The sequence below is a fragment of the Podarcis vaucheri genome (assembly GCF_965113315.1).
Source record: "Podarcis vaucheri genome assembly, chromosome: 5".
NCBI classification, from domain to species: domain Eukaryota; kingdom Metazoa; phylum Chordata; class Lepidosauria; order Squamata; family Lacertidae; genus Podarcis; species Podarcis vaucheri.
In genome coordinates, this window is record NC_138763.1 from 28,533,103 (window position 1) to 28,552,933 (window position 19,831).

Here is a 19,831-nt window from a genome sequence, read left to right on the forward strand (position 1 = left end):
TCCTGCTTGGGCTCTTGTTCAGTTGCTGCACCTCTTGTTCAGCCTCTCCCATTGGTTGATCAAGACCCCAGTATCCACTGAAGCTTCCTGCTCCATAGCAGAGGGGGAAAACAGAGGGGGAAACCAGAATCTATGCTCCTCCTTCCAAACTGGCTGAATTTGGGGTGGATATCTCCTGCCCTTCAACCCAGGTTCTCCAGTTCAGCACCCCTCTCCAGTTCCTTCCTTCTTCTCTGTCAGAACCTCCCAACCCAAGCCCAAACCCAGCCCCATCAGCACTTCAGAGTTCATAACACCAGCTTCCTAACGTTTCTATCTCCATCTTCCCTGTTCTGCTCCTCTCAAGAGGTTCACAGCCCGCCATGCCATTGTCAGCGATCTTACCAACTTCCAGTTTTGATCCCTGGGCAGCCATAGTTTTTCAAAACAACCCCTTGATTCCCAGACCAGATGGGTTTTTAGTTTTTTAAACAGTCCATTTCCTTCGCACATCACTTCAGCCAATCTCCTCCAGAAGATTCAACATCGCTACCGCAAAAGTCATAGAATCATAGAATCATAGAATCATAGAGTTGGAAGAGACCACAAGGGCCATCGAGTCCAACCCCCTGCCAAGCAGGAAACACCATCAGAGCACTCCTGACATATGGTTGTCAAGCCTCTGCTTAAAGACCTCCAAAGCAGGAGACTCCACCACACTCCTTGGCAGCAAATTCCACTGTCGAAGTCCTTCATGCACTACAACATACTGAACTTTTGCATAATATCTAGGAATGGTTCCTTTAAATAACAGTATTAAACATGTAATAGCAAATCATTTGAGTTTTGCTCTCATTTCCAAATATTTGTTTAAATATCTATTCAGTATAACAATAATTGATTAGGATAAAACAGTACCCAAAATATGTACATCCAGGAAACCTTTAGCTATTTTAAACAATGCAGGAGCTAAAAACCCAAAGAAGAATAGAAATAAATGTGTCCAGAGCTCCCATAACTAATCCAACAAATAAATGTCTTTGGGCAACTCTGTGAGATGATATCTTTTATTTATGTCACCATAACATAGAAGGGAGCTGCACTTAACTGTAGGATTGTAAATGTTAACAATAAAAGAAGCATATTAAATGCTGTGCGAAGACTGTGCAGCTCCTAAGATACATCGTGGTGAGTTCTTATTTGTTTCCCAAATGCTAGCCATTGCATATGGGATTTAAATATTAACCGGTCAATCTTTTGTGGTGAAGCATGAAAAGGAAGCAAGGTCTTTTAAAGAGTAGGGGAATTGCGTCTGGATTTTTATTTTTTAGATTTGTTGAGCTGTCAAGACTGGGACATAGTGATACATACCAGCACTTCAATTGCTGAGTGCTGCAAAACAGTGAGGGAGATAGTTTTGTACTGAGGTGTCTGCTATGTGAAGAACCTATTCCGGCTTTCCATGACATTTTTTTACACATTGCACTTTTGTCTATTTTTCATCCCTCAATTATTATTGTTAAACTTTTTGTACAGGGCAATGCAATGAACAAAAACAAAATCTGTGTGTCTATGTGTTTTTTAAATGACTTCTTTCCATACAAATTTGTATGGGTGGGGCGGGTCAATTGTTAACCTTCTGTTTTCTTCCACTTATCCCTCCCTCTCTCATTTGCATATAAACACTTTTATCTGAATACTTGATGAATGTCTGGAGCTGGAATAATCCAAAACCCTATTACACCAAGCTCAAGTGGTAAAATCCCCAAGGCCAGCCCTTACAGGTTGTAATGTAGCATAGGCACCATCTCCCCAGGGCCCTGGGTGCCCGAGCACCCACAAAATTTCCCATATAGGGGCCGGGCACCCACAAAATGCAGGAGCAGGTGTGTGGGCACCATGCCCCATGCAAAGAGTGCAGAGTTCGGACGGGGATGGTGGAAGAGAGAGCATGGAGTTTGGTGGGGGGAGAGACCACAGAGTTTGGGTGGGAGGGGAAAAGAGAACGCAGAGCTGGGGGGGTGGAGAACACGGAATTTGGTTGAGGCAGGTGGGAGAAACAGCAAGGAGATCAAGGGGGGTGGAAGAGAAAGTGCTGAGTTGGGGGAGAGAGAGAGAGTGGAGCTCGTGCCCCACCCCATGTCACGAGCTCATCCTATACTCGAGTAGGACCCTGGAAGAGACATATGCCCGACTGGCATGTTCTCTCCCTCCTGGTCTTTCGTTCGGGAGCTTCATAAGCTTTCTTCAGCCCGAACATCACAGCGACTGATGCCAACAGACACCAGCACACTTCGGGATCCACAGAGTCTTTGCAGCTTGCGTAACAGACCTCAGCAACTCAGCATTTTGGCTAATCTACTTTATTTACATATAAACACACACGGAGCACTGCAACATGGTTCTCTCTCTCTCTCTCTAGCATCAGACAGCAAAGAGAAAAAGAACAAAGGACAATAGTCCCACTTCACGGAACACAGTAACACAAACATCCTGTCTCCGTCACTTCCCACTTTGTGAAGTCAAAACATACACCATCATGTGATAGACAAAAATCCCATGACTGCAATCACGGAGCAGGAATTCTAACAGCTACAACATCATGACATCATGGTATGGGTGGGGCACACTGGGCACCCTAGTGTGGGGCCCATGTTGGCGCCGTTGTAATGTAACAAATGGCTTCAAGTTACAAGAAAGGAGATTCTGACTAAACATCAGGAAAAACTTTCTGACTCCCTCAGGAGGTTGTGGACTCTCCTTCCTTGGAGGCTTTTAAGCAGAGATTGGATGGCCATCTGTCATGGATGCTTTAGCTGAGATTTCTGCATTGCAGGGGGTTGGACTAGATGACCCTTGGGGTCCCTTCCAAATCTACAATTCTATGATTTTATGATTCTATAGAACATTGAATAATGTTTAGGTCAGGTGTGCTTTCTGAAAAAGTAAAAGGTTGTACCCAATTTTCATTTACTGTTCAGTTTGATTCCCGGGGAAAGGCTTCTGTCAAAGAAAATGGAACACACTTGTAACAACTAATGGAACACAAAGTTTTTCTTCCTGTCTCCTACCAACTTCATCGTGACATTGATAAGATAGCACCTCTTCTCATGACTCCATTTGACATTGTCTCTGACATTGTACTGTTTTCAAGGGGGGGGATGCGTCTTGAGTTTTCACACCGAAACTACGTAGGTAATGATTTCCACCGAGGAGGTAATGGAGCATGTATATATAAGCAACGGACTGCACACTGAAGTGCACAATAAAACAACAACATGGCAGTAAAATATAACTATCCTCTTACCTAAATATGCTACATTGTTTACAAATTGCTTATAGAATATCCAACAAGAAGCATCAGTTAAGAACAAATGCACAAAACCCCTCTTCTGCAAACCATCTGTTTTCCCACCATATGCACATTCTGTTTAAGGTCAGCTTATATATGAAGTGCAAAACAGATTAAAAGGCTGCAATCAATGGAGCTTCACAAATGTCCTTCTATAGGAAAGGTGCTGTCTGGCAGACCCTGAGTGATTATGACATTACCTTACTGACATTTTATCCTGGGTTTAATTAAACGGGTGAGAGCACAAATCTGGTTCCACACATATATTCCAGCAGCAGAATACACACTTGTGATTTATTTATTTATTCAACCCAAATGACTGTTCTCTGAGATAGCCACCAGGGATACAGCCCCTCATGCGTTATGGATGAGCCGAAGCTACAGCTGCCAGAGAGTCACACTCTAGAACACCAAAGTAGGAAAGTAACCTCACTTAACTAGAGCTGATTTTGACATTGTCTGGGTTTAAATGCCTGTTAAATATATTTGTACTTTGTTGTCCCCAGAGATGTCCAGAGAGGGATCTCTGGGTGCAGATGTAATGCAGAGATGAGGAACTATTTCAGCCTGAGGGCCAGATTTCCTGGTGGGCAGCCTTCCAGAGACCACATGCCAGGGGTTGCTGCGGTCAGAGGCAAAAGTCAGTGGTCCAGTGGATGTGACTCTTAAAGGACACTTCATGGCAGCAATGGGAGGTGGGTGGCACTGTGGTCTAAACCACCGAACCCCTTGGGCTTGCCAATCAGAAGGTCAGCAGTTCAAATCCCTTTGACAGGGTGAGCTCCTGTTGCACAGTCCCAGGTCCTGCCAACCTAGTAGTTTGAAAGCACACCAGTGCAAGTAGATAAATAGGTAAACGACGTTTTCACGTGCTCTGGTTTCCATCAAGGTGTTCTGTTGTGCCAGAAGCAGTTTAGTCATGTTAAAAACATGACCCAGAAAGCTGTCTGTGAGAGTAAGATAATGTAATGAAAGATTAGAATAGGGTAAAAACTTGATGGTAAGGATTTGCTGAACTAACAAATTGAATTGGAATACAGGAAAGGGAGGGATGAGGAGGTCTGGAGAAATAAGTGTATGAAGATATGTTATGAAAATTAATGTGTTTTTAACTGTTTCTATTTTCTATGGTTTTTTTCGTTTTTTTCTTTTTTCATTTGTCTTGTTATAATTTGGAAACTTTAATAAAATATCATTTCCAAAAAAAAGAGAGAGAGAGAGAAAGCTGTCTGTGGACAAACACTGGCTCCCTTGGCCTGAAAGCGAGATGAGCACTGCAACACCATAGTCGCCTTTGACTGGACTTAACCATCCAGGGGTCCTTTACCTTTACCTTTTTTACATGGCAGTCATCTTTTAAAGCCATCCAAGTTTGCAGTCATCACTACCCCTTGTGGGAATTGATTTCTATAGATTGAACTGTGCGTTCTGTAAAGAGGTGCTTTATTTTATTCATCCTGAATCGTCCAACATTCAGCTTCATTTGATGTCTGTGAGATCTAGTGCTATGAGAGAAGGAGAAAATCTATTCTCTACCTACTTTCACCGCATCATGCAGAATTTTTATACACCTCTCCTCTTATTCACCTTTCCTTTAAATTTGAAAACTCCCAAATGTTATAACCTTTTCCTCATAGGGGAATTAACTTGAATTCTGAACATCAGAGATATTCTACAGCACAATGTATCATTGCAGGTCCCACTTGTTATTCCCTATTTATCTGGATCTGTCCTTATTTTCTAGTATCCACCCCTGCTAAATCACTGTCCTTAATTTTGCTTTTTCAGTATGCCTTGTTAATCTTTTGGTATTAAGAGTTATTAGAGCTGTTGCAATTGTGCAGGGTTCAGCTCTTTTCTCAGAGTTACTAGAACTTCAAAGTCTGGAGAGAGGTGCCACAGATTTCAGGTCATAAGTCTGGAGCCTCTACCCCAAATGACCTCCACACAGGTAACAGTAGGCCAGTGGTGGCAAATCATAACATGCTAGGAAGTGTTGTGCTGGCAGCAGAGGCTGGAGCCCTGCATCACAACTCTAATATAAGTAAATTTCGCAAAACACCGAGAGTGGCAGTGAGCTCAGTCAATAAAATTTAAGATTGCTGAGCCCCATCAGATACCTCTCTCACCACTCTGGTACCCTCATTGACCTGGCAACCCCAAAAGTGGCATCTGATTGTCTGAGTTCAATGCCTTCTTGGTGCTTTGGGGAGGTTTCGCTAAATACCATCAGTGGCAAGCAGCTGAAATATTATTGCCTGCTTTCCAAGCCACTCACTTATCAGTCACAGCTCTGACTTCCTCATTGGCAAAAAACACTGAAAGGTGGGGGCAGCCCGGCTGACTCCTTTAACAGAACTTGCTTAGAAGGTTCAGAGTCTTGCACCCCTGTTCTAGGACGCCAAATAAGGCCTGCACAGGCATCAGGTTGGTGATCCCCAGCCTAATGATCAGTCTCTAATGATATTAATCTGGGAGCAGGGAGAATGAAAAGTGGAAATAATGCAACAAGCTAAAATACTAAAGTTTTGCAATGTCAGTTCTTTGTTTGTAGTCACGTTTCAAAAGGATCATCTCGGTCAGTGTTCCTGTGTTGTTGGGGGTTGGACTAGATTACCCTCAGGACCCCTTCCAACTCTACAATTCTATGATTCTATGAACAATGTATACTCATAATTAAGGAGGCCCTCCATCTCAGGGGGCCCTAAATCTGGACATACTATGCATACCTATAAATTTGCCACTGAGCACTGTTCATAATGAAAGACATAATAGGCAACAGGCATCTTTTTCTTTTGTTGTTTAGTTGTTTAGTTGTGTCCAACTCTTCATGACCCCATGGACCAGAGCACACCAGGCACTCCTGTCTTTCACTGCCTCCCGCAGTTTGGTCAAACTCATGCTGGTAGCTTCGAGAACACTGTCCAACCATCTCGTCCTCTGTCATCCCCTTCTCCTTGTGCCCTCAATCTTTCCCAACATCAGGGTCTTTTCCAGGGAGTCTTCTCTTCTCATGAGGTGGCCAAAGTATTGGAGCCTCAGCTTCACGATCTGTCCTTCCAATGAGCACTCAGGGCTGATTTCCTTAAGAATGGATAGGTTTGATCTTCTAGCAGTCCATGGGACTCTCAAGAATCTCCTCCAGCACCATAATTCAAAAGCATCAATTCTCCGGCGATCAGCCTTCTTTATGGTCCAACTCTCACTTCCATACATCACTACTGGGAAAACCATAGCTTTAACTATACAGACCTTTGTTGGCAAGGTGATGTCTCTGCTTTTCAAGATGCTGTCTAGGTTTGCCATTGCTTTTCTCCCAAGAAGCAGGCGTCTTTTAATTTCGTGACTGCTGTCACCATCTGCAGTGATCATGGAGCCCAAGAAAGTAAAATCTCTCACTGCCTCCATTTCTTCCCCTTCTATTTGCCAGGAGGTGATGGGACCAGTGGCCATGATCTTCGTTTTTTTTATGTTGAGCTTCAGACCATTTTTTCACCCTCTCCTCTTTCACCCTCATTAAAAGGTTCTTTCTGCCTCACTTTCTGCCATCAAGGTTGTGTCATCTGCATATCTGAGGTTGTTGATATTTCTTCCAGCAATCTTAATTCAGGCTTGGGATTCATCCAGCCCAGCCTTTCACATGATGAATTCTGCATATAAGTTAAATAAACAGGGAGACAATATACAGCCTTGTCATGCTCCTTTCCCAATTTTGAACCAATCAGTTGTTCCATATCCAGTTCTAACTGTAGCTTCTTGTCCCACATAGAGATTTCTCAGGAGACAGATGAGGTGATCAGGCACTCCCTTAATAATAATAATCAAACCGTGTTATCGGTATCTGTGGAGGCTATTTTCTCAAGCAAAGGGAAAGGGGAAAATAACAGACATATTTTCTACAGCAAAGTCATGTTTTCCTGTTCGTTTTTTAAAGAACAAACAAGAATAAAAAAGGAGCCCCAGCTTTCAAAGCTACTATGTCTTCACCCTCCAAAGCTCTTAAAGAAAATTACACAAAATGACTCCTATTAATTCAGTGAGCACAGCGCTCCAGCTAACTTTCTGGCAAGAATTCAGTCACCCTTGGAAAGTTATGCCCATTGCTGAGTAAAACAATTTCTTATGCAGTGAATCTTGTCATTAGAGTCAAATATATGGCATCATAGTTAATCCATAGCCTCACATAGCTAAAGTGTGCTTGGCTTGTCGTTGGCTATACCAAGGTTCAGTGCTGCACTGAATATTCACTGTGTTTGATTTTCACTCTAAGCATGCCTTTCTGGAAGAGACTTTTTCAATCAAAGCACAGCATCCCAATATAAAAGAAGAAATGCTCATTTCAACATTCCTGGTGCCTCATTCCATATGACATTTTCTGTTTGTTCACCCTCTGCTGACATCACATGTCAACAAATCTCAAGCTTTCTGAATCAACTAGGCTTTTTCTCTCTTTTTTTCTCCCTTTTCACAATAGCTCCCTTTGATAAGGTGAGCTGCTTTTCTTTGGCCTTTTTACATTTCCCGATGTTTACTTTCTGTGCCTCAGAAACTGGATGTCCAAAGTAATGAGAAGTCTGAAAAGCCCATGTGGGTTTTGGGTTTTGCAGTGAGAGGCTGGTAAGTGAAGAAGCTTTAGATGTTTTGTGTCATTGTGTCAGTCCTAATGGCAAATATGGTAACCCATTACCAAACAGCATAGGCCAGAGGTAGCCAACATGAGAGCTTCTTGCTGTTGTTAGACTCCAATTCCCATCTCCCCTGAGCATTGGATATGTTGCCTGGGGCTAATGGGATTTGGAGTCAGAGGCAGTTTTGGGGTAGCATGACTGGTTCATCCACACTAGGCACCAAGCTGCCTGCCACAACAATGCTGTAGAATGGAGCATGAGAGGCAGGGTTGCCAAATTTTAGTGTCACACAGGGCACCGCTGAAATTTGAGATCCAAAAGTCCAACCACATGTGGAGGATATCCTGCTGGATATCTGTAGCTTAGAAGGTGTTGTACTGTGGCACATAATGCCATCGCGTCAGTAAGCATCAGCACATAAATTACATGGCTCAAGATATACAAATAGATCCGAAGCCTTGCTAGAACAGGTCAAAGGCTCATCTAGTCCCCTGCCCTGTTTTCACATCGGCCAACCAGATGTCTATGGGAAACAGCAATTGGCATGTAGTGCTTAGTACTTACAGTCCTACTGTCATTAAGACAGTAGCCCTATTTGGCTATGCATTCCTCATGCAATTACAACTGCATAAGGGAGACTCTGCATCATCACTGTGTCCTCACCAGTTCCCCCACTCCACCCCCATCTGCTCACTTTTGCTTCTGGTCCTGCCAACGATTGGAATGTGGCCCCTGGAAGGTTGCTGAGAAAGGAAGGTGAATAAATTTCCCAGCCGTTGTTTCCCACCCAGCACCAAAGGTTGGTAGCTTCACCTGCAGGTTTTATTCCCAAACAGAAGAATGATGTCCTCCAGCTTGGCCCTAATCAGGCAATTAACATATCATTTGGACAATTAACATTTAGGCAACATCAGCACCATACATTTCAAACACTATAATACCACTTTAACAACCATGGCTTCCACCCAAAGAACCCTGTAGTTTGTTAAGGGTACTAAGAGTTTTGGGGAGAACCCAATTCCTCTCACTACATTTCCCAGAGCTCCTGAGGATTGAGGGCCTGGGGCAGGTTGGAGGGCCAAGCACACTCTACTATCAGCTCTCAGCACCCTTTACAAATGACAGTTCCCACGGTTGAAGTGGGTTGATAAGGTCACCCAGGGCTCTTTTGGGAGAAAGCCCATGGTATAAATTTAACAAATAAATAAATGTGTGATGTGGATTTGACCCTGGTGTGCAGGAGTGGGCTGAAAATTAATTAGTCACATAGCCTACGGTGATTTCTACTTCATATTTGTGTTACATTATTACATTATGTATGTTACATTATGTACAATAATGTCACCCGGATCTGTGTTGCTCTTTTCAGAATATAATTAATTCCAAATTATTTTGTCAAGTTTTCAGCTGAAAAACAAGTAGCCAGTACCCATCCCCTCGACACTATAATAGGCTATGTAAAGCAAAACAACAATCCAAAAAAAGTTGGCATCAGCAATGTCAGATATCTTTTTCTCTCCCACAGAGAAATGTTAATGCCAGCTAAATTCCAACAACTCCTCTAGTTTTTCCTCACCGTTTTTCAAAATACCATATTTCATGGCTGCAATAGTCCAGTAATTACTGCTCAGGGAAGCCTTTCCATAAAGCTCTCCTTTGGAATGCAGAGCTCCTAAAGTTATAGTATAATATGTCTTCTAGTTATGAGATTTGTAAAGGGATTTCAGGCATAGAACAGACAAGGTGTCAAGATGATAAATTTATAATGAGGAGCCGTAAGGGAGGAGTTTGCATATTCCTACTTGGCTTTGTGAACCTGAAATATGTCGAAGGTAGCCAAGAAAGCACAGCCTGAGCTATCAAATTTGTACATTTATAAGCAGTCCGTTGGATATTAATAGCAGGCTCAGTACCCCTGACAGCCTTGACTATTCACACTGATCAGCAATTATTTCAGAAAGACAGCCCCACAAGGTACTCTTATTTTGACAAATGCCTTGACAAGTCTTCTATATTTGGTTCTCTGTCTAACAGGAGATTCAAGGGCAGGACCTTCAGGCTACTTACACCAGGCGCCTGAAGGCAGTTCGGGTGCAGTTCTCACTAAGAGTGGCTTGGAGGGACCTAGGAAGCTACTATTGGTCCATCCAGTTCAGTACTGTCTACACGGACTGGCAGTGGCTCTCTGGGCTTCCAGACGAGGTTATTCCTTAGCCTTACCTGCAGATGAGGTGGATCCAACCTGGGACATTCTACTTCCCTTGTGAAAACTCCCTCTGGATAGTCCACACTTTTGCCTCTGTAGAACAGGAAACAAGAACCCTTAAGTGATATTGGTATGGGAAATAACTATCATTCTATTTCAGTGACGGCCCCATCTACAAACAGCAGCAGACAATTCTAGTGATTTGTGTATGGTTTCACCCGGATAAGAAACCACGGATACTGTTTTACCCAGAGCTCTGAATACTTTAGGGGCAGGTGGGTGGCTGCAAAGAGGTTATACTTACTGAGGAATTTATTTAAATGCTCTTTTTTTGTCCACCTGTCACCATAAGTTCCCCAGCAGGGTTACAACAATATGAAAACAAACAAAAGTTTCAAATAAAAACAGAAGTGGGTCCTACAAAGCAAAATACCTTAACTGTCAAATGTCAGGGTAAAGAGGTGTGGGAATATTGACTTTCCAAAGGCCCATGCAAAATGGGACTGTGATTAGGGGCTCACTCTTGAAGGAATAAAACATAAAGAATTCTCAGTGCACCCAGAAGACACAACTTTTTAAATCACAGCAGCAATTCCCTTACATTAAATATGCTTTTCTCTCCACTGTATAAACCAGCTTGGCTCTCTTCTTATCCACTTGAGATATTAAATCCACGTCACTTTCTCTTCTCCCCAATTCTTAAGTATCTTATTACCATCACTACCAGTTCGTGCACACTCTGCTCTTGCTAGAGGCAGCAGAATGTTTTTTTTTTTGGAGGGGGGAGGACAAGTCTCACAAATGAGTCGAGATTATGCTCAGCATACTGGCACAAGTTCAAGCCTCTGAAGGAATCAGAGCTCTATTATCTCAACTCTGCAATTCTAGAAAACAAACTGTCTGCTTAGTGCTAACCCTTCAGATAAGAGAGTATAATGTTCCCTTGGACATCAGATAAAAAGTAAAAAGCCTTGCAAAGAATTTAAATAGAACATACCGAAATGTGTGAAGAAAGAGATCTCATTACAGCAGGTGCATTTCATAGATCAAAGGGAAAATATCACAGAATGCTAAACCTTAAGGCTAATGATAAAGGTATTTCAATTTGGCCCAAGAAACTGTCCATAATGGACTACTGTAAGTTTGTGTCTTTCCCTTCAAACTCTGCAATGCACACACACAAACACAAACACACACTCACCCCAACACTGCTTTCATACTTGCTTAGTCTTTTGCTACCATTAAGTTATCCCTTTTCCCGCAAGCCAATTTTAAAGGCCATTTCAAGAAGATACTGGATGATTTCAGACTGACTTCTTGCTCTTGGGAGAATGAAATGGGATTGCGTCAATCTTTACTAGCACAAGGTGTGTGTGTGGTGGGGGTGGGGGTGGAAAGTTGCCTAAGTAACCAGGAAACATGTCGAATTGGATGTCCCCATTCTGTGATACGACACAATATCCTAAGCATGGCTGCCTTTCTCAAAAGAGATTGCCGTTCATCAGGGTAACCTTAAGTGTGCCTTGAAACTCATTTGCTCTGCTCCTGCAGAAATGGACCAAGACAGAAAAAGGAAAGAAACAAATAATTGTGTGTTTGCAGTGGCCCCGATAAAGCACCTTTTCCAAACACGTCTAAAATCAACTATAGGACTGGAGGTTATAGACTTAAAGCCAGGAGCCAACAGAGGATATGTGAAACTGGTAACATTTAATCATCTTTAACAAATAGAGAATGCCAGCACTCTGGAAAAGGATTTACCGTATTTTTTGCTCTATAAGACTCACTTTTTCCCTCCTAAAAAGTAAAGGGTGGAGGGAATGCAGGCTGCGCAGCTATCCCAGAAGCCAGAACAGCAAGAGGGATTGCTGCTTTCACTGCACAGCGATCCCTCTTGCTGTTCTGGCTTCTGAGATTCAGAATATTTTTTTTGCTGTTTTCCTCCTCCAAAAACTAGGTGCGTCTTGTGGTCTCGTGCGTCTTATAGAGCGAAAAATACGGTACTCTATCAGAAGGACTATATGTATTATGCAATTCTGCACAGGTATTGATGAGATATGGGATTTAGTATTGGCCACCGCACTCAGCAACCTAAAGCTCTTATTTTCTATTTGATTGTTGCATGTCAAGACTCGCCGCCCCCTAAAAATTCCTTGTAACTTTGAGCTCTTCCACCAGAATGAGGTGGAACTAGCAAGGGGCATCTCCAGACCTTTTCTTCTTGATTCTGTGCTAGTTTTACCTAGCTAGCCCCAGCAACAGAATAGAAAGTGACAAAATCCTCTCGGTCTCTCTGTCTGCCTTCCTTCATGAGGAAGAGTTTCAGAACAAAACGAAAAATATATAGAATATATTAAAAGACACCATACCTGTTGAACCATGAACAGGGAAATTTACCGCTCAATAATGGGGCACTCAATTCTAAAAGAATTATACATGTCTCCTCTCCCTGGATAAATTCATTGAAATGATACCCTACTCTGTTTCTCTGCCCACAAATGTGGTGAAGAGTATTGAGGGGCCTTTTGCACAGAGCTCAGATAAAAACATACCAATGGCAAGAGGACTAGTACAAATAATATTTGTACAGGCCTTGAAGGACAAAAAGATATTCACCCGGTGATGAGAATAGGTGCCAGATGAGCCCCACCCCCAGAAGAAGACAAGGCACTGAGACCATAAAGACCCCCTCTTACATCAGACTTACCTAAGAAATTGGGGTGCCCAGAAGAGGGTCCCCAACATAGTCTGGCTTGTCCTAAATAACAGCTTTGCTCCTAGCAAGCATGTCAAATGATACATTAACCACAAATATAAAGGCAACCTACACAAAGTCAGGAAGGCAAACTGTACACAGGGATGGGGAGAAATTTTATTCTGTTTCCATTTAATAACAACAGCAGCAGCAGCAGCAACAGCAGCAGCAACAGCAACAATTTATTTATACCCTGCCAATCAGATTCTGGGCAGCTTTCAACAAAAAAATAAAATACAATAATTCATCAAATACGAAAAACTTCCTGAAACAGGGCTACCTTCAGATGTCTTCTAAAAGTCAGATAGTTGTTTATTTCTTTGATATCTGATTGGGGGGCATTCCACAGGGCGGGCGCCACTACCGAGAAGGCCCTCTCCCTGGTTCCCTGTAACCTCACTTCTCACAGTGAGGGGACCGCCAGAAGGCCCTCAGCACTGGACCTCAGTGAATCTACCTATTTTGAACTTTTTGAAACAATATGTGAACCAAATGCAGCCATCTTTTGAAATTTACTCTTCTCTGAAATTTGCAATGCAGTTCTGCAGTAAAGTACTGTAATGTGTACAAAATTGCAGGAAAATGTTGAATAAAATGTGCATAAAAATGACTATAACAGAATACAACAATGGTTTGTGTTAGGGATAATTGCTTTGGGGAAACTGTATATTAGGAGAAATCTGCACTAAAGTCCTGGTGCAGATATGAGGAAAGCTGAATTGAAGGGTGAGAAAATGAGAAACAGAGAGAAATTTTAAATGATGGATTCATCCATCCCTATCGACATATCAGTCCTCTATACTTTCTGTGCCCAGAACCAAGGTTAGCAACACACACACAATGTAAATGAAGATTAAGCTAAGAAGCGCATTTTTATTTGATCTTTCTATTATGCTTGTTTTTTTTAACAAATACAGTACAATACAACAGCTAACAGAATAAAGAGAACTAGCAAACAATTGGGTCACAGATCTATAAAAGTGTATCTGCCCAATGCAAAAGTATGGCACTTTTACCCCTGTCCCTTTGTATATGGTGGAATTGCCTACAATTTAGCCAGCCACAATGTGGGAAAAATAGTTATTGGCAGAATAAATCCCTCCAGATCTTTCCCAGTGTTGGTGGATTCAACAAAGCTATCGCATTCTTTGTAAGTGAGCAGGTCTCTGTTTGTCCTTCAGCAATGCTTACTGGACTCATCAGCCTCTCTGGAAGGCCAAGTTCTACACTCCGTTGTATCATGCATTTAATGAGAGTTTCTCCAGTGCTTAGCTATGTCATTCCATGCCACGAATAAGAGAAAACTTACAAATTCTTTGGACCTGATATTTGGGTTAGAACCTTCAAACATGCCTGACAAGGCCAATCCATATGACAGGACAATAGTTCATCCAATAATCCATGCTTACAATGGCCTGGCTGGCCAGCTTTATTGTATGAACTACTTTTAAACATTGCCTTTTCGTCTGCGCATGTCCCCTTATGGGCTTTGCTCTGGGCAAGCACCCTCTTTTTACTGACTAATGCATGCTCTAATGTGGATGGCTCAGAAGATCTGCCTTCCAAATATAGCCCCTTGCTGCCTAAAAGCCATAACTCCACCAGCAATAAGTACCAGCAGATTATTTTATAGTCTTTTAACAGAGCGGCCCTACTCAATAAACTCCAATGTTCCTTCTAATTAGGAGCACTTAAAGCCCGAAACCATGTGTTCCGCTGCTTTTTAAAATATCAGTATTTTAAGGGCTCCCGACTATAATTACTGCTGTAGGTTTAATACAACCAAGTTAATGGTATTCAAGAGAGTTTTGGTGGAGGCAGGTTAAAGACCTGCATCATTGAAGTCCTGCTGCGGGAAATGCCTGGAAAATAATGGATTCTTTATAACTCCAAACTGTTCCTCGGTCTGCTCATTCATTTTAATCTGCTTAAAGTATCTTAGCCAGTGTCAACATCTTAAGAACTGCTTCATCAGCTTATCTGCCTTGCGAGGGAGGAGTACAACTCGGGACATTGTTGTTGGAGAACGGAGCATTAGGCACACCATAAGAAAAGACAACATATCCAAAAGCGGTAAACATTTGCAGAACCAAGAATGGGGAGATTTAGGGTGAAATCTCAACTCCCATTGCTGCCATAGGGGCTCTGTGGAGCAGTGGAGCCATGTTCAAGTCTGCAGCCCTGCTGTTCTCAGAGACAGCAATGGAAGGAATGAGAGGCATATCAGGCCTGATGCTGGTCGGCACCACTTGTGAGATTGACTTGGGATCCAATGGATTCCAGACTGGTGTGGTGTAGTGGTTAAGAGTGGTGGACTCGTAATCTGGTGAACCGGGTTCACTTCCCCGCTCCTTCACATGCAGCTGCTGGGTGACCTTGGGCTAGTCACAGTTCTCTGAAGACTCTCAGCCCCACTCACCTCACAGAGTGTTTGTTGTGGGGGAGGAAGGGAAAGGAGAATGTTGGCCACTTTAAGACTCCTCAGGGTAGTGATAAAGTGGGATATCAAATCCAAACTACTACTACTACTACTACTACTACTCTTCTTCTTCTTCTTCTTCTTCTTCTTCTTCTTCTTCTTCTTCTTCTTCTTCTTCTTCTTCTTCTTCTTCCTGCCTGAACCCTGTCCTGCTTTCCATCTGAGAGAAAGGTTAGTAATGGCTGCCCCACTTCTATGTTTTCCACATATTGGTCCATCATGGTTGGGGTGTGTGTGTGCGTGCGATTCATGCAATACTGATTAAAACTTAAAACTCATATTAGAGATATCAGTTTTAATGAAGATTGGTTATTTTGAAATAAAAATAAATGCATTTTGGCATAGTAAACAAGAGCAAAGGCAAAGATGGAGCAAGAAGTCGCTTTTACGACTGCAAACTTTGCCCTGCATGGCATCAATTTCTGAAATAGAATTTCAATGAGTTAGATCATATCAGAATGTAAAATGGAACAGCCTTCACTTCAGGCCTTGCTCATTGCATCATTCATTTTGGCTATGCAAAATGAAGCTGTACAAGAATGATGAGGTTTAGATTTTGTCCCAGATAAACTATAGTAAAATAATAAAGCCTCTTGCTATTCAGAAGGCCTGAGCAAAATTTTAGGAAGCATACCAGCATCAACATCGGCTATGATGAAATGTGTTTTCTAGGCAGTGTTTGCCTTTGTTTTCCTTTCCCCAAAAGAATAAGAAAATATCCTAGAACTAGAATGAATCATATATACAAAATTCAATTTGTGTGCTGCCTTTCCACAGTTCTAACCATGGTTAAAGTGGCTTGCAGTACAAAAAATACATAACAAAAGTAGTCGTAAACAATAATAAAAACATTAATAAATATACTACCTAACCTGTGGCGTAGGAAGGGGTTGTGGGGGGTGTCATCGCTCAGCGGGGTGATAAAAAACAACTCCCATGCCCACCGCGCATCCCTTCCTATGCCACTGCGGGAGCACTCTCCCAATGAGTGATTTCCAGAAACCAGAAGCATCACTGCCTCCAACTTTGCAGGCAGAGCACAGCCTTTAAGGCTAATAGCCTTCGACAGCCCTCTCCTCCATGAATCTGCCTATTCCAGAGGTGTAGCTAGGTGAGGCAGGGGGCACTGGGTGCCACATCACGGGGCCTGCAGCGTGCCTGAGCCACATGTCTCTCCTGAGGGGGAGGTGGCTGTTGATATTTTCACCCCTCCCATTGACAGAATCTCCTGATCTGATGTTTTGAGGAAGGAGGGGGCGGAAACTGCTCCTCTACTCTTCCGCTCCTGACTTACTGCCTGACTCTTTGTGTGGAGAGAGTCTTATCTATGTAGTGACCAGCTGGCTGAGTGGAAGATGTAACACTCATGCAAGCCAGTAGTTCATTAGTTTGCAGTAGCTATTAGAAATAAAAGGAGTTATGCTTCAGAGCTAGCTTCCACGTTATTTATACTCTGCATGAGTCTGGTGCTCACAATGCACAGTTGTGGGTCCAGTGCACTGGGACCTGCTTTCCAGGATTGGAAGGTCTCTGAAAGTGCTCCAGTTGCCTAGCCCAGTCGGGGCAGAACCAGCTATTGAGCCCAGTCGCTGACATTGGTTGAAAGGCATACTAACAGCGGGGGGCGGACTGCCTGCAAGCTCCGCACTGCTTTTTCAAGCAGCGGGGGGCTTGCGTCTGCCCACCGTCTCAGCCACCCTACAGCTGAGGGGGCGGCTGCAGAGAGGCCCTGCCTTGCCTCACCCTGCTTCCATGGGCAGCTTGCCCCGCCCCCAGGACACGCACGCCACACCAGGCACCCAAGCGGCTAGCTATGTTGCTGAACGTAACTGAACAATTCCCACATAGTAAATCTATAATAAAGACACAAAAAGCCAGCAGCGGCAACAGCAGCAACCCCCCAGCCCAAAAGTCTGTTCAGCAGTCTCAGCTTTTATAGCTGGAGTCATTCAGGGCCCTGCTCTCCCAGCCCAGGTGGGAAAAGGTCTGCAAGGCAGGTCTTCCAGGACTCCGGCCAGCCTCCAGTTTCAATGCAGAATCCCAGATAAACCAAAGTAATTCAATGTAACCATGTTAACAGCACAGAGGTTGGACTTCAACATGGATATACCTCTAGGAGATGATCTTATGCCCATAGAAAGTAATCTTGTGATGTGACCCATCCTAGTTCCTGACAGCATCTGCCCCCACCAATGTTGTTGTTTAGTCGTGTCCAACTTTTCATAACCCCATGGACCAGAGCACGCCAGGTACTCCTGTCTTCCACTACCTCCCACAGTTTGGTCAAACTCATACTGGTAGCTTTGAGAACACTGTCCAACCATCTCGTCCTCTGTCATCCCTTCTCCTTGTGCCCTCCATCTTTCCCAACATCAGGGTCTTTTCCAGGGAGTCTTCTCTTCTCATGAGGTGGCCAAAGTACTGGAGCCTCAGCTTCAGGACCTGTCCTTCCAACAATAGATCTGTCCTTCCAACAATATTGTTGCCCCCAACAATAGAAAATGTTATAACAGCCAAATTTGTTGAGGACCATAAAGATGCTTCTTTATACTCCAGGTCATCATTTCTTAGAAATGAGAATAAAAGTTTTAGTTTCAAAAACCTTACCTTGCTTGTGATAACGGTGCAGCAATCTGGGGAAGCTCCAGTAGAGAAGAATTGGATAAAATCCAAAATAAGCTCCTATGTGCATTTCAGCCTCCATATATTACACCTCGTGCATTACTAAGAACGAAAGTAGGTCTCCTTCCACTAAAAGCATGTATTCATAAATCTGTGATCCTTTACCGGAAGAAAGAACACTAACATCAGACCAACGTTTCACAAAGTTATGTTTCTGGACCTGCAGAACAGAGAAGGCAGGGCACAACTTTGTAACAGTTTAATGCTGAGTTATTCAATTCCTCTGTAATGTCACCTAAGGACATTTCTGACCATAAGATCCACAATGTAAATTTTGCTGATGGTTCAAAAATTGACTTTGAATATATGGGGGGGGGGAATCTTAGCTCTTAGTTTGGTATATTAAAATTAAATCTGGCCATAAAAGGGCTGCTTATCTGTGGGAATTAACTTTCCCCATTCTTAGACATGTGTTTACTTGGCTTAGAATATTTGACCAGCAAATCTTTTAATAGGTCAGCAAATGACCATCTTTGTGTCTGCAGATTAGGCCAAAGTGAAGACATTGTGCACTATATCCTTGATTAACCTTTTATAAAATTCAGCAAGTGATATCTTTTTTTATTCTATTCATTTCAGAATTTTCTAGAAAGTCAGTCAGTCGTGATTTCAAAATTAGATGGTTGCTGTCACATATAAACAAATTTCTTGCCTATAGGACAGCTTTGGATACCTTTGATGAAAAATGTCACAGTCATAAGAACTTAAGAAGACCCCTGCAGGATCAGGCCCAAGGCCCATCTAATCCAGCCCCCTGTTATCACAGTGGCCAACCAGATGCCCATGGGATGCCAGCAAGCTTTGTTCTGACCCAAAGAGTGTTGAAAGCCAAGGGGGGGGTTCAACTTGAATTTCTGAAAACGTACATGTTTAACTTACTTTGGAATTGCCTTGTTTGTTTTTGTGAGTTTCAGTGTATTGGCAACTGCTTTTTTTGGGGGGGGGGGTCAGCAGTCTATGGAACTTTGATGATAGATGGTCATTTAAAATAAATAAACAGCCATGCTCATGAAATCAATGGCCTTAGGGAATTTAAGGCCATTCATTTCAGTGGTTTTACTCTGAGTATGCCTGTTGTCTTTGTCCATGGAGTTTTCTTGGCAGGGATAGTGGAGTGGCTTGCTGGTTCCTGCTCCAGGTGGATCACATTTGGTCAAAACTCTCCACTATGACCTGTCCATCTTGGGTGGTCCTGCACGGCATAGCTCATAGCTTCTCTGAGTTATTCAAGCCCCTTTGCCACGGCAAGGCAGCGATCCATTCGTGAAGCTGAGGCTCCAATACTTTGGCCACCACATGAGAAGAGAAGACTCCCTGGAAAAGACCCTGATGTCAGGAAAGATTGAGGGCACAAGGAGAAGGGGCTGAGAGAGGACAAGATGGTTGGACAGTGTACTCGAAGCTACAAACATGAGTTTGACCAAACTGTGGGAGGCAGTGGAAGACAGGAGTGCCTGGCGTGCTCTGGTCCATGGGGTCACGAAGAGTCGGACACTACTAAACGACTAAACAACAACTCTGAGTATGATTTAGTTGAATCTCTCTATTATTTATCCTTTTCACATTGTGCTTCCGGGTGTTCAAGTCAACCACTGTTTCCACTAGTATGCAATATGGCTTACACAGGGACTAAATTAGTGCATATGTGCCTAGCTCCCATACACCAACCTGTGGGGCCTTGTCATAAGCATAATGAACAAAGTGAACTCCATACTACAACATCTCAGAACAATTATGATGAAGCTGAGTT

The 19,831-nt window shown here is 43.0% G+C and overlaps 1 long non-coding RNA gene across 1 annotated transcript in view; it reads right to left on the reverse strand.

Annotated features, from left to right (window-relative positions):
* LOC309533419 overlaps window positions 1–18,200 on the reverse strand; it is a 33,567-nt gene extending 15,367 nt beyond the window's left edge. The window contains exons 1-2 of the long non-coding RNA XR_014220232.1: window positions 18,007–18,200; window positions 10,180–10,258 (exon numbers count right to left, since the gene is read on the reverse strand). This is a non-coding gene — a long non-coding RNA (uncharacterized lncRNA). The remainder of the gene's footprint in view (window positions 1–10,179; window positions 10,259–18,006) is intronic.
* Between the last annotated feature and the right edge of the window lie 1,631 nt (window positions 18,201–19,831).